This window comes from Myotis nattereri (assembly GCF_964212035.1).
Source record: "Myotis nattereri genome assembly, chromosome: 1".
NCBI classification, from domain to species: Eukaryota; Metazoa; Chordata; class Mammalia; order Chiroptera; family Vespertilionidae; genus Myotis; species Myotis nattereri.
This window is the reverse complement of record NC_138075.1, coordinates 84,070,211-84,085,961: the sequence shown is the minus strand read 5'-3', so window position 1 is coordinate 84,085,961 and position 15,751 is coordinate 84,070,211.

The following is a 15,751-nucleotide window of genomic DNA, read 5'->3' as shown; positions in this document are numbered from 1 at the left end:
ACTAGCAAAAGTTAGTAGCTATATCAATTTCTAGGAAATGAAATAAACTGATGTACCAGATTGATTTGTTTAATGTTGGCAGCATCTAATTTAGTTTTAGTAGAATCCTATCTAATAAAAAAGAAACATGGTAATTGGCATATGACCACTACCCTTCCCATTGGCTAATCAGGGAGATATGCAAATTAACTGCCAGCCAAGATGGCGGCCGGCAGCCAGGCAGCTTGAAACTAACATGAGACTTGCTTGCTTGCTTCAGTGATGGAGGACTGCATCGTTCCCCGCCTGCCTTGCCGGCCTCTGAGCTGGCAGTTTGAAAAATAGAAGCTAAACAAAACCCCAGAAACTAGCTTTCAGCTAGCCGGGATCTCAGACCTGGAGTTGATACAGAGTTTTGATTGTAGAACCTAAACAAACCAGATACCTGCTTTCAGAAGTGGAGGCCTAAGAGCTGGAGCCTCAGAGCTAAAGCTGGCTCAGAATAAAAAAAAAGAAAGAAAAAAAGGAGAAGTAGGGAGCTTCAGTCCCAGCCTGAAAACAACCCTCAGCCCCTCACCCAGACTGGCCAGGCACCCCAGTGAGGACCCCCAACCTGAAGGGTGTGTGACCAACTGCAAACAGCCATCATCCCCTCATCCAGGCTGGCGAAGCACCCCAGTGGGGACCCCCACCCTGATCCAGGACACCCTTCAGGGCAAACCAGCCAGCCCCCACCCATGCACCAGGCCTCTATTCTATATAGTAAAAGGGTAATATGCCTCCCAGCACCGGGATCAGCGGAGCCGCAAGGTCTCCCGGCACCAGAATCAGTATGACAGGGGGCAGTGCCCAAACCCCCTGATCGCCCTGCGGCTCTGTGTGTGACAGGGGGTGGGGCCACAACCTCCCTATCCGCCCTGCTCTGTTCGTGACAGGGGAAGGCGCCCCAATTCCCCAATCTGACCTGCTCTGAGCCCGACCAGGGGCTGCACCTAGGGATTAGGCCTGCCCTCTGCCACCCGGGAGCAGGCCTAAGCCAGCAGGTCGTTATCTCCTGAGGGGTCCCAGACTGCGAGAGGGCACAGGCCGGGCTGAGGGACCCCCTCTCCGCCCCCCCCCGAGTGCACAAATTTTTGTGCACCAGGCCTCTAGTCTAATCTAATTAAAGAGAAGCATGCAAATTGACCGTACCTCCACTACACCCACAAGCCATGTCCACCAGCCAATCAGGAACAAATATGCAAATTAACCCAACTAGGATGGTGGCGGCCATGGAGCTGGAGCTTTGCTTCCTGCAATGAAGGAAGCCAAGCTTCCTGCCATGTCCTGCTGGCCCTGAGCTCTACTCAAGGCTACAAACTTTCAATTATAGAAGATAAATAAATCCCAGATACCTTCTTCCAGCCACCATGCCCTCTGCTCAAGGAGGGGCTGATAGCCTCAGTTGCCAGGGGAAACCCAGGCTTCCAGGACCTGGGCTCCGCTCAAGGCTACAAAGTTTCAATTATAGAAGTTAAATAAATATCAGATACCTGCTTCCAGCCCGCGGCCGTGGCCAGTCTGAAAATGGCACTCAGCCCCTCACCCAGGATGGCCAGGCATCCCATTAGGGCCCCCACCCTGAAGGGGCTGTGGCCATGCTGAAAACATCCATCAGTCCCTCACCCAGGCTGGCCAAACCCCCATGGGGTGAGGGTCCCCACTAGGGGGCTTGACCAGCCTGCAAAGAGCCCTCAGCCTCTCACCCAGGCTGCCCAGGCACCCCAGCAAGACCCTCACTCTGATCCAGGACACCCTTCAGGGGAAACCAACTGGCCCCCACCCATGCACCAGCCCTCCATCCTATATAATAAAAGGCTAATATGCAAATTTACCCTAACAGTAGAACGACTGGGAATGACTGGTCACTATGACACACACTGACCACCAGGGGTCAGATGCTCAATGTAGGAGCTGTCCCCTGGTGGTCAGTGCGCTCCCACAGGGGAGCTCTGCTTAACCACAAGCCAGGCTGCCAGCTGCCAGCACATCGGTTGTGGTGGGAGCCTCTCCTGCCTCCTTAGCAGCGCTAAGGATGTCCGACTGCAGCTTAGGCCTGCTCCCTGCTGGCAAGTGGACATCCACTGAGGGCTCCCGGGCTACCAGAGGGATGTCTGACTGCCAGCTTAGGCCCGATCCACCAGGGAGCGGGCCTAGGCCAACAGGTGGACATCCCCTGAGGGGTCCCAGACTGCGAGAGGGCACAGGCTGGGCCGAGGGACCCCCCTAGTGCACATATTTTTCTGCACCTGGCCTCTAGTTGATATAATAAATGTTATGAGCTAGCAATAACAGGGAAATAACTTGTGAAATGTGAAGATTCCAAGAGACTGGCAAAGGGTAATTGAGCCTATACAGTGAAATTTCAGTAGGGTTACTTAAAACATTTCATAATATAAGAATGGGTCTCATTGTAAACATGGTTTAGGAGAGAAAAGATGCAATTCTGTTGAAAATAGAGTACTCTGAAAATTTCCTTGCTTTTCCACTGGAGAATCCCAGTGACTTAACAAATCTTTCTCTCTGGACTATACTTCCCTCAAAATTCATGGGCATCCTCATTAATTAAAAGTGCTCTTTCTGGAATATTTTAAATTTATCTGATGTAATCTCCTCTCTGAAGTCAGCAGCTGTGACTGACACCTGTCATGACATATGATAAGATATATATATACCATTATTTATCTGGATCAGATCATAAATGCCTTTTTATTAACCATGGATTATTAATAGCTGCAGTGTTTTATTATCTTTAATTTGACCCAGTCCACGGGACTTAGAGCATATTAGAATGCTATTTACAGGCCATAGGACTCAAAGAGTTTCAGTAATTATTAGCTTAATTGAGAGGAATAAAAAGGTAAACATTTCAAGTCATCTATTAAAATCTCATTTTTTTGAAATTTTCTTCAAAGAGGATAAATAGTTTAGTGTTCAAACATCAAGGGGTTTGTCTGGAGGTCAACAAATATGGCAGAGTAAAGAACTTCATAAATTCACTTCTACACATGAGAATATTTGAAAAATGCTCAAAATAACTTTTAAATACTTCTAGAAATTAGCCAAAGGCCTACAAACAATCAAAGTGGTATTTATTCAAGACAATGGTTTAATCTTGGTATGAACAGCAATGTTTACACTATTTTAACTTGTTATAATGCCACCTTGTATTCCCCAGCTCTATAGTAACCTTGCAAACCAACAGCCTCATAATAGTAATGAAAACAAGCAGCTTAGCAGCCACCGGAAAAGTCACAATGGGTTGGAGATTTCTCAAAGTACCAATCATTCTCAGGGAATGGTCTTCAATTGACCAGTCTGATAGTTCTCTGCAAATCTTCACTTCCAGGATTGTATTTACTTGACCCACCACAGAGATCACTCAGTGAAAATGGCTTTCTTTCCCTGGGAGAAAACTACCAGTTGCAACTGTTTAATAAGACCTCTGTCTAAGGCAACAATAATAGTTGGAACAAAAAAGAAGCTGATCAAAAATATGCTAAGGAATGAGATGTCTATAGATGACACTAAAAAGCTCCTATGTATTCCTGGGTCACATATGCACAATGCTGGGCACATACCCATGACTGTATGAATGCCCAGGAAAGTTCTGAGAAGGCCCTAAGCCCACATCTTTGACCCTGAGGGTCTGTGAAGACAGGAAGTGAAGGATGAAGTGAAGGAGATGTAAACTGACTGCATGGACATTGAAAGGATGCCTGAAATCTACATAGAGAATCTCAGCAAAAACTGAAAAATTTATTGCTTTAAAAAACTTAGAGGACTAGGATCCCAGCCTCACCATCACCCAGCAGTCTAAGACACCTCAGACAGCATCCCAGACCCTACAGCTACTCCAGCCAAACACCTGCTACCTTATCTGAATACCCAAATACATTGGGACTGCAGTCTTTCTGGCTGCAGGTTCCTGTGAGCCCCAGAGTACACTCCGCTCCCACCAACCTCCTGCTACAGCCACAGGCCCCACACGACCAGGAGCCTGGGCCATCCAGTGCCTCTTGAAGTGTGCAACCCTCCCACCAATCCCACTGCTTCAGCCAAAGATCCCATGAAACCCCATGCCTGGGCCCTCCAGAGTGTGAAACCCTCCTGCAAACTTGCTGCTTCAGCCACAGGCCCCTCACTACTCAACACCTGGACCCTTTGGTGAGAGCAAAAATGGGGAGACAAAGAAACAACCCCCAAAGGAAAGGAAAGGAGTATTACCAGAAAAGAAACTAAATGAAATGGAGGCCTGCAATATGTCAGAGAAGAAATTCAGGTTAAGGGTCATACAGTTCCTAAACCAGTTGGATGAGAACATTAACAATTTACCTAAGAATCAAGAGGAAATCAAGAATGACATAGCTACAATAAAAAAACACAATGAAAGGTTTCAACAGTAGACTAGAATAAGCAGAGGACCAAATTAGCAAGTTAGAAGACAGGAGAGAAAAACTCACCCAATCAGAATAGCAATTGGAGAAAAAAATTAGAAAGCAAGAGGAGAGCTTAGGGACAACATGAAACGGAAGTAACATCATGTGATGGGGTGCCAGAAAGACAAGAAGAGGAGCAAGGATTAGAAAACCTATTTGAAGAATAATGACAATAAACTTCTCTGATTTGGGGAAGAAAAAAGTTACACAAGCACAGATAGTCCCAAACAAGATAAACCCCAAAAGGCCCACACCAAGACACATCATAATTACAATGGCAAACATTAATGGCAAAGAGAATCTTAAAGGCTCCAAGAGAGAGACATAGAGTTACCTATAAGGGATCTCCCATTAGATTATGAAATGGCCAGAAAAGAATGAAAGGAAGTATACAAAGTGATGCAGAGCAAGTGACTGAATCCAAGAATACTCTATCCAACAAGGCTATCATTCAAAATTGAAGAGGAAATCAGGAGCTTCATAGACAAATAAATAAATAAATAAATGAAAAAAAGGCTAAGGGAGTTTATCACTACCAAGCCAGCAGTGCAAGAAATGCTAAAGGGACTGTTTTAAAAAGACGAAATAGTAAGGGAGGAAGAATAAAGAATAAAAATTGCCACAAACAAGTACCTATCAATAATAACCTTAAATGTAAATAGATTAAATGCTCCAATCAAAAGACATTGAATGGCTGAATGGATAGAAAACATGACCCATATATATGCTGTCTACAAGAGACCCACCTCAGAACAAGGGACTCACACAGACTGAAAGTGAATGGATGGAAAAATATCTTTCAGGCAAATTAGAAATGAAAAAAAAAGCTGGGGTAGCAATACTTATATCTGACAAAATAGATCTTAAAGTGAAGGCAATAACAAGAAATAAGGAAGGCCACTTCATAATACTAAAGAGATTGACAGACAAAATAACATAACTCTGGTAAACATATATGCATCCAATGTAGGAGCACTGAAATACAAACAAACAAACAAACAAACAAAAAAACAAAAAAATCCTCTGGAAGATATCAAGGGAGAGATTGACAGCAATACAATCATAGTATGGGATTTTATTACTGCATTGACACCACTGGATAAATCCTCCACACAAAAATAATCAGCAAGGACACAGCAATCCTAAATGATGGACGTCATCGACAACCCCAGAATATTTCCCCCCAAAGCTACAGAATATACATTCTTCTCAAGTGCACATGGGACATTTTCAAAGATAGACCACATATTGGGACCCAAGCAAAGTCTCTTCAAATTCAAGAAGATTGAGATCACATCAAGCATCTTCTCTGATCACAATGGCATAATATTAAAAATAAACTACAATAAAAACAAAAAATTCAAATACTTGGAGGCTAAATAGCATGTTATTAAATAACTAGGGGCCCAGTGCACAAATTCGTGCACCTTGAAAGGAACTGTGCACCGCGAGGCTGTGGTGGGCACAGGGTAGTGTCTCGGCCCACTCTCTGTGCTCTGCCCGGCCCCTTCCTTTGTGGCTGCTGGTCCTCTGTCTGCTGGCAGCCCTGCTCCCACCACTGCTGCTCCCACACTCTGAATACACCAGCCCCCTGTCAGCAGGAGTGAGTGGCAGCTGTTGCCCTGATCACCCCTCAGGAGCTGGGGGAGGTGGAGAATCCCTCAGGGGTGATTGGGGCAGGCATCCGCTGCTCGCACCACTGATGGTGCCGAGTAATTGAGTTGGAACTGCGCATTGGCAATGGGTGCTGGCTGCAGCTCTGGCACCAGCTGTGGGTGTGAGCGCTGGGAAGGATGGCTGTCAGTAAGAGCAAAGAATTTCATTAACCACCAGAGGCTTGCCCCAATGACAGCGACCAGCGCCCCACCTTGGTCTGGCACCCCATCTCACCTGCTCCACCATCTAGTCGCGGCTGACACCCACCATGATCTGTGCTCTGCCACCTACTGCTGACACTCACCATGTTCTGTATGTGCCCCCTGGTGGTCAGCACACATCATAGTGACTGGTTGTTCAGTTGCTCTGCCATTCAGTCTATTTGTATTTTATGGTTTTATATATATAGATGATTGGGTTACCAAAAATATCAAAGAAGAAATAAGGAACATCCTGGAAACAAATGATAATGAAGACACAACAATCCAAAATCTGTGGAACACAGTGAAAGCAGACTTGAGAGGAAGTTCATAGATTTACAGGCCTCCCTCAAAAAATAAGAAAAACTGCGAACAAATTATCTAACTCTACAACTTAAAGAATTAGAAAGAGAGCAACAAGAAAAGCCCAGAGTGAGTAGAAGGAAGGAAATAATAAAGATCAGAGGGGAAATAAATGACATAGAGACCAAAAAAACAAAGCAGACAAAATAAAATATAAAAGATCAATGAAACCAAGAACTGGTTCTTTGAAAGGATAAAATAGATTGATGAACCACTAGTCAGGCTTACCAAGAAACAAAGAGAGAGGACCCAAATAAACGAAGTCAGAAATGAAAGAGGCCCCACAGGAATACAAAAGATAGTAAAAAAAGATACTATGAACAACTGTATCTCAACAATCTGGTCAACCTAGAAGAAATGGACATACTCCTAGAAAAATACCATCTTCCAAAACTCAATCAGGAATAATAAAAAAATCTGAATAGGCCTATAACTATGGAGGAAATTGAAACCATCATGAAAAAACTTACAGCAAACAAAAGCCCTGGGCCAGATGGCTTCACAGGGGAGTTTTACCAAACATTAAAAAACCTAAAACCTATGTTCCTCAGACTATTCCAAAAAGTTCAAGAGGAAGGAACACTTCCAAGCTCTTTCTATGAAGCCAGCATTCTCCTAATCCCAGAACCAGGTAAAGACACTACAAAGGAAGAGAATTACAGGCCAATATATCTGATGAACACAGATGCTAAAATCTTTAACAAAATCCTAGCAAATTGGATCCAGCATTACATTAGAAAGATCATACACCATGACCAAGTGAGATTTATTTCCGGGATGCAAGGATGGTACAATATCCACAAATCAATAAATGTGATACATGACATAAACAAATTGAGAGACAAAAATCACATAATCATATCAATCAATGCAGAAAAAGCATTTGACAAAATGCAACAGCCTTTCTTGATAAAAACTCTCAGCAAAGTGGGAATAGAGGTATCATACCTCAACATAATAAAAGCCTTATATGACACACCTACAGCCAACATCATACTCAATGGGTAAAAACTAAATCCATTTCCCATAGAGATAAAAAATAAAATACAAAAGAGCAATGAAACCAAGAGCTGGTTCTTTGAAAGGATAAACAAGATTGAGGAACTTCTAGCCAGGTTCACCAAGAAGCAGAGAGAGGACCCAAATAAACAAAATCAGAAATGAAAGAGGCAAAATAACAACAGACCCCACAGAAATACAAAGCATTGTAAAAAAAAAAAATACTATGAACAACTCTATTCCAACAAACTAAACAACCTAGAGGAAATGGATATATTCCTAGAAAAAAAAGGACCTTCCAAAACTCAACCAAGAAGAATCACAAAATCTCAACAGGTCAATAACTAAGGAGGAAATTGAAGCAGTCATAAAAAAAACTTGCAGCAAACAAAAGTCCAGAGCCAGATGGCTTCACAGGGGAGTTTTACCAAATATTCAAAGCAAAACTAATACCTATCATTCTCAGTGTATTCCAAAAAATTCAAGAGGAAGACACACTTCCAAGCTCTTTCTATGAAGCCAGCATTACCCTAATCCCAAAACCAGAGAAGGACACTACAAAGAAAGCAAATTACAGGCCAAAATCCCTGATTAACATAGATGTTAAAATCCTCAACAAAATCCTAGCAAATCAGATCCAGTATTACATTAGAAAGATCATACAACCATGACCAAGTGGGATTTATTCTGGGGATGTAAGGCTGGTACAATATACATGAATCAATAATCGTGATACATCACATAAAAAATTGAGAGACAAAAATCACATAATCATATAAATTGATTCAGAAAAGGCATTTGACAAAATCCAACACCCTCTCCTGATAAAAACTCTCAGCAGAGTGGGAATAGGGGGAACATACCTCACATAATAAAAGCCTTATATGAAAAACCTACAACCAACATCATACTCAATGGGAAAAAACTAAAACCATTTCCCCTAAGAACAGGAACAAGACAGGGATGCCTACTCTCACCACTCCTGTTTAATATAGTACTGGAAGTGCTAGCCATAGTAATTAGACAAGAAGAAGAAATAAAAGGCATCCAAATTTGAAAAGAAGAAGGAAAATTGTAATTATTCACAGATGACATGATATTGAACATAGAAAACCCTAAAGACTCCATCAAAAAAACTATTAGAGTTAATAAATGAATTTGGCAAAGTAGCAGGATACAAAATTAACACCCAGAAATCTATGGCTTTTTTATACACCAACAATGAACTCACATAAAAAGAAACTAAAAAAATGATCCCATTACCATTGCAACAAAAAAATTAAGATAACGAGGAATAAATTTAACCAAGTAGGTAAAGACCTGTACTCAGAAAATTATAGGAAATTGAAAAAAGAGGTAAAGGAAGACATAAACAAATGGAAGAATATACCATGTTTATGGATTGGTAGAATCAACACCACTAAAATGTCCATACTATCCAAAGCAATCTATAGATTCAATGCAATTTCCATTAAAACATCAACAGCATACTTCAAAGACCTCTCCACAAATTCATCTGGAATGAAAAAAGACCCTGAATAGCTGCAGCAATCTTGAGAAAGAAGGACAAAGTTGGAGGGATCACAATGCCGGATAGATATCAAACTATACTACAAAGCCACTGTCCTCAAAACTTCCAGGTATAGGAACAAGAACAGACATATAAACCAGGGGAACAGAACAGAGAACCCAGAAATCAACTCAAGACATTATGCTCAGTTAATATTTGACTGAGGAGGCAAGAGCACACAATAGAGTCAAGACAGTCTCTTCAGTAAATGGTGTTGGGAAGATTGGACAGATACATGCAAAAAAAATGAAACTAGACCATCAACTTACACCATACACAAAAATAAACTCAAAAGGAAGAAAGGACTTAAATGTATGACTGGAAACAATAAAAATCTTAGAAGAAGCTATAGGCAGCAAAAGAGCAGACATTTGTCATAGCAATATCTTTACTGATAAAGCTCCTAGGCAACAGAAAAGAAGGAGAAAATAAACAAATGGGACTACATCAAAATAAAAAAAAAAAATTTCTGCACAGCAAAAGAAACCATTAACAAAACAACAAGAAAGCCCATTGCATGGGAGAACATATTTGCCAATATTGTCACTGATAAGGGTTTAATCTCCAAATTTATAGGGAACTCATACAACTTAACAAAAGGAAGATAAACAATCCAATAAAAAATGGGCAAAGGACCTAAATAGACACCTTCTAAAAGAGGACATACAGAAGGCAAGAGTCATATGAAAACTTGCTCAAAGTCACTAATCATCTGAGAGATGCAAATCAAAACAACAATGAGGTATCATCTCACACCTGTCAGAATGGCTATCATCAACAAACAACAAGTGTTGGAGAGGATTTGGAGAAAAAGGAACCCTCTTGCATTGCTGGTGGGAATGCAGACTGGTGCAGCCACGGTGGAGAACAGGATGGCATTTCGTCAAAAAATTAAAAATTGAATTTCCATTTGACCCAGTAATCCCACTTCTAGGAATATATCCCAAGAAAACAGAAACACCAATCAGAAAGGATATACGCACCCCTATGTTCATAGCAGCACAATTTATAATCACTGAGATTTGGAAACAGTGTAAGTGCTCATCAACAGATAAATGGATTAAAAAATAGTGGTACATCTACACAATGAATACTACACTGCTGTAAAAAAAGAAGGAATTCTTACCATTTGCAATAGCATGGATGGCACTGGAGAGCATTATGCTAAGCGAAATAAGCCAGTCTGAGAAAGATAAATATCACATGATCTCACTCATTTTTGGGATATAATGATCAACATAAACTGAAGAACAAAAATATCCAGAGACAGGGAAGCATCAAACAGACCGTCACACTTTGGAGGGAAGGCAGGGGAAAATAGTGGGGGAAGAAGTGGGTAAGAGATCAGCCAAAGGACTTGTATGCATGCATATAAGCATAACCAATGGATACATACACTAGGGGGGTGAGGGCATGTGCTGGGGGGGGGGGTGGGGGCAGCTGGGGAAAAGTCAACGGGGGGAAAAGGAGACATATGTAATGCTTTAAACAATAAAGAATTAAAAAAAAAACTTAAAGAAACCCTTGACCAATAATTAGCCAACTAGTAAGCTAAGTGAAAAGTGACTTCAGTGACCACATGCTACAAAGAATATAGACTTTTTATAATTACACTAAATGTCACTAATGAATAGATATTACTAGCAACAGCAACAGTGAACCCTGGGGTAGGAAATTTGATGTCCAGAGTTGTCACGTTTATAATACTTTAAATGTCTAGTTTTCAACAACAAAAACTGTGAGACAGCCCTAGCTGATTTGGCTCAGTGGATAGAAGTGCCAGCCCTTGGACTGAAGGGTCTGGGCCTCAATTTGGGTCAAGGGCATTTACCTGGGTTGCAGGCTTGATACCTGGCCTGGATTGAAGTGCTTGCAGGAGACAACCAATTGATGTTTCTCTCTCACATTGATGTCTCTCTCTCTCTCTCTCTCTCTCTCTCTCTCTCTCTCTCTCTCTCTTTCTCTCCTTCCCTCCCTTCTATTCTCTCTAAAAATCAATGGAAAAATGTCCCCAGGTGAGGATTAACAAACAAAACAACCAAACAAATTGTGAGACGTGGATAAAAAAAATATGTCCCAATACACAGGAATAAAAGCAGTCAATAGAAACTGCCCCTGGGGAAGTCCAGATGTTGAACTTTAGATACAAAGACTTTAAATCAGCAATTTAAAATATATTCAAAGAACTAAAGGAAAGTACTATATATCTAAAACTCTAAAAAAAAAAGTGTTGGAGTAGTGCCTCACCAAATAAAGAATATTAATAAAAATATAGAAATTATAAAATAGATACAATTAGAAATTCTTAAATTGAAAGTACGATAATGGAAATGAGCTTTTCACTAAAGGGCTCAGTAGCAGATTTGAGCTAACAAAAATAAAAGTCAGTGAACTTGAAGTTAGGTCAAGTGAAATTATTCAATCTGAAAATCAGAAAGAAATGAGTGAAGAAAAATAAACCGAGTCTCAGAGACCTGTGGGACACCACTGAGCACACCAACATATTCATAATGGAAGTCCCAGCTGGAAAGGAGATATAGAGAAAAACAAAAATAATACTTGAAGAAATAAATGTGGCCAAATCTTCCCAAACACCTGTATATTCAAGAAGCTTAATGTATTCCAAGTAAAATAATCCCAAAGACTTCCACACCCAGACACATATTCAAACTGTCAAAAGCCAGAAGCAAAGATTGATTCTTGAAAGCAACAAAAAGAAGTTATTCTTTATGTATAAGGGATCCTCAATAGAATTGACAGGTAGTTTCTTAATAGAGACTACACAGATCAGAATGTAGTGGAATGGCATATTCAAGGTGCTGAAAGAAAAATATTATCAACCAAGAATTCTATATCCTTCAGAGATATCCTTAAAAAATGAAGGAGAATTTAAGACATTCTGAGGTAAACAAAACTGAGGGAATTCATTTCTAACAGACCTACCTTAAAAGAATAAAAAGCAGACATTTAGGCTGAAATGAAAGGACACTAGACAGTAAGTTGAATCTACATCTGTTATAATAAAAACATAATATGTTAATTAGACTGGACAGCCAAATGACCTCCAGACGTCCTTCCAGATGATCTTCCAGAGGAAGCTGGGGCTGGGAGGGCCCAGGCAGCCGCTGTGGCTGTCAGGGCCGAGCCCCTTGCACGAATTTCATGCATCGGGCATCTAGTGAAGAAATAAAAAGCACCAGGAATGATAGCTACGAGATTAACATGAAAACAAAACAATACTATTTTTTTGTTTGTAACTACGTATTTTTCCTCCCACTTGATTTAAAAAGGCAACTGCATAAAGCAATAATTATAAATTGATGTTGATGTTATAAATCTATATAATGCTTAAAGATGTAATATGTATAACAATTATAGTACAAAGGAGTGAGGAATGAATGGAACCATATAGGAGCAAAGTTTTAATATGTTATTGAATTAATTTGGTATTAATAAAAAATAGATTATTATAAATTTGGATGTTAATTGTAAAGCCCAGGATAGCCATTAAAAATACATAGTGAAAGAAATAACATTGGATTAAAATAGCACACTAGAAAATATCTACTTACTACCAATAATGAAGGACTAGAGGAATGAAAAAGATATGGCATATAGAAAACTGTAGCCGAAACTTTGGCTCAGTGGATAGAGCATCGGCCTGCGGACTGAAAGGTCCCAGGTTCGATTCTGTTCAAGGGCATGTACCTGGGTTGCGGGCACATCCCCAGTAGGAGATGTGCAGGAGGCAGCTGATCGATGTTTCTCTCTCATCGATGTTTCTAACTCTCTATCTCTCTCCCTTCCTCTCTGTAGAAAATCAATAAAAATATATTCATATAAAAAAGAAAGAAAACTGTAGCAAAATGGCTTATATAATCATATGTAATCTTACCAACACACAAGGCCACATGTTGTATGTTTCCATTTATATGAAATGTTTAAAATAGCCAAATCTTGTTAGTGGTTTCTGGGGGAAGGATGGGAAGTGGGGCGTGACTGTTAATGGATAAAGAGTGACTTTTGGGGTCACAAAATATCTTACGAATTTGGGTAGTTATGATGGTTGTATAACTTTGTAAACATATTAAACACTGTTGAAGTGTATGATTTTAAAAAGTAGATTTTATGGTATGTACATTATCAGAATTTGAATATTAATGAATGAGTGAATGAATTGAATCAACTGAAGAAATTTCCACCAAGCTTTGACTTGCACTTCCCTTCCAGATTAATTCTATTTTCTGACATCTAATAATCAATGATAAAAAATAAGTCCTGCATCACAGGTACTTGCCAGTGTATATTACCTCTAGCTCCTATGTGTTGGACTAAATATTACTACATTTAGTTCTATGAGAAATTAACATGATAAAATTCTAAGAAAATTATGTTGAACTTAATATTTTATTGTTTTTATCCTTAAATTGCTGAAACTACTTAAAGTTTTTGTTTTTATCCTTGAATTTGGGGGAAATGAGTTTCTTATAATTACCTTCTTCACTAGCTACATTATTCCTAAATGAAGGCATATTCAGGGCTACCATAGAAATTAGTTCAGCTATTTCCTAATTTCAGTATAAATAATCATATATTTGAAAGTCACATTTATTATGTTAGACATTTGGTCAACCACTGACTCAAATATCAGCTAAAATTAACTGGTCTGAGTATTAGTAGGAACAGATTTTCTACGGCTTCACAAACTATTCCAATACAAGCACCTCAGACCAGAAAGAGGAGTGATGTGCCTGGCCCACTTAAAGACCAAGGGAGCCCTAGTGGTTTGGCTCAGTAGATAGAATGTCGGCCTGCGGACTGAAGGGTCCCAGGTTCAATTCCAGTCAAGGGCACATGCCCAGGTTGTGGGCTCAATCCCCAATATGGGGCTTGCAGGAGGCAGCCAATCAATGGTTCTTTGCCATCACTGATGTTTCTAACTCTCTCTCCCTCTCCCTTCCTCTCTGAAATCAATAAAAAATATATTTTTAAAAAAGACCAAGGAAGAGACCATGCTTAGATTGAAGTATCTTGCTTAAACTTTTATGTTACAAATTTATATGAGACGTTCTTATACAGAATACTTTCAATTTGACACAAAAAATCTGTTTGCTTTTACACAGGAAATAAGTTTTACCCAACACTTTGCAGCAACTTGAACTTCTGGGAAAATGAACCATGTTGATTCTGGATATGCCAATTGTGGTTTAATAAACAAAGGATTCTACTTCCCACCCATTAGGATGGGTGCTATAAAAAACACAAGAGAAAATAACAAGTGTTGGTGATGATACGGAGAAATTGGAAACCTTGTGCACTGTTGGCAAGAATATAAAATGATTCAAACTGTGGAGAACAGTATATTGGTTCGTGAAAATATTAAAAATATAATTACGCCGAAACCGGTTTGGCTCAGTGGATAGAGCGTCGGCCTTCGGACTGAAGGGTCCCAGGTTCGATTCCGGTCAAGGGCATGTACCTGAGTTGCGGGCACATCCCCAGTGAGAGGTGTGCAGGAGGCAGCTGATCGATGTTTCTCTCTCATCGATGTTTCTAGCTCTCTATCTCTCTTCCTTCCTCTCTGTAAAAAATCAATAAAATATATTTTAAAAAAGTCTTAAAAAATATAATTACATATGATCTAGAAATTCTACATTTACATATATACCAAAAACGAACTAAAGCAGGGCCTCAAAGAAATATTTGTTCATCTGTGATAATAGAGGCATTTTTCATAATAACCAAAAGATAGAAGCAAACCAAGTGCTCATCAATGGATGAACAGATAAAAAAAATGTGATATATACATACAAAGGAATATTATTCAGCCTTGAAAAGGAAAATTGACACACACAACCACATAGATGAACCTTGAAGACATTATGCCAAGTGCAGTAAGCCAGTCACAAAAAGACAAATATCATATCATTATATTTATATTAGGTACCTAGAGTAGTCATATTAATAGTAGTCATATTCATATTCATAGAAGAAGAATGGTGGTTGCCAGGGACTGGGGCAGAGAAGAGAGAGAATGGGAGCTATTATTTAATAGGCACAACATTTCAGTTTTATGAGACGAAAAGAGATCTGGAGATGGATGGTGGTGATGGTTGTACAACAATGTGAATGAACTTAATGCCACTGAACTGCACACCTAGAAATGGTCAAAATGTCAAATTTTGTTATGCGTATTTCACCTCAATTAAAAATAAAAAAAATAGAAACAGGATTATGTAATAAAAATATTCATTCTCTGTAAGGAATATGCTGTACTTCACTTTCACTGTCCTGGATTAATGTTTACTGGATCACCTTCATAGTCTTGTACTGTAGGATGACCATGAATTTGTCATCAAATCAGGGCATCTTTATGAATAAGAGGGGGCATTATTAATAATTATCCCAAGACAGTTGGCATAAACCGGGATTGCTCTAGTCTCAACAGAGAAGCCACAGTGACCTCTGCAAAATGCCAGTCATGTTCTACTGAGAACTGCAGCAGC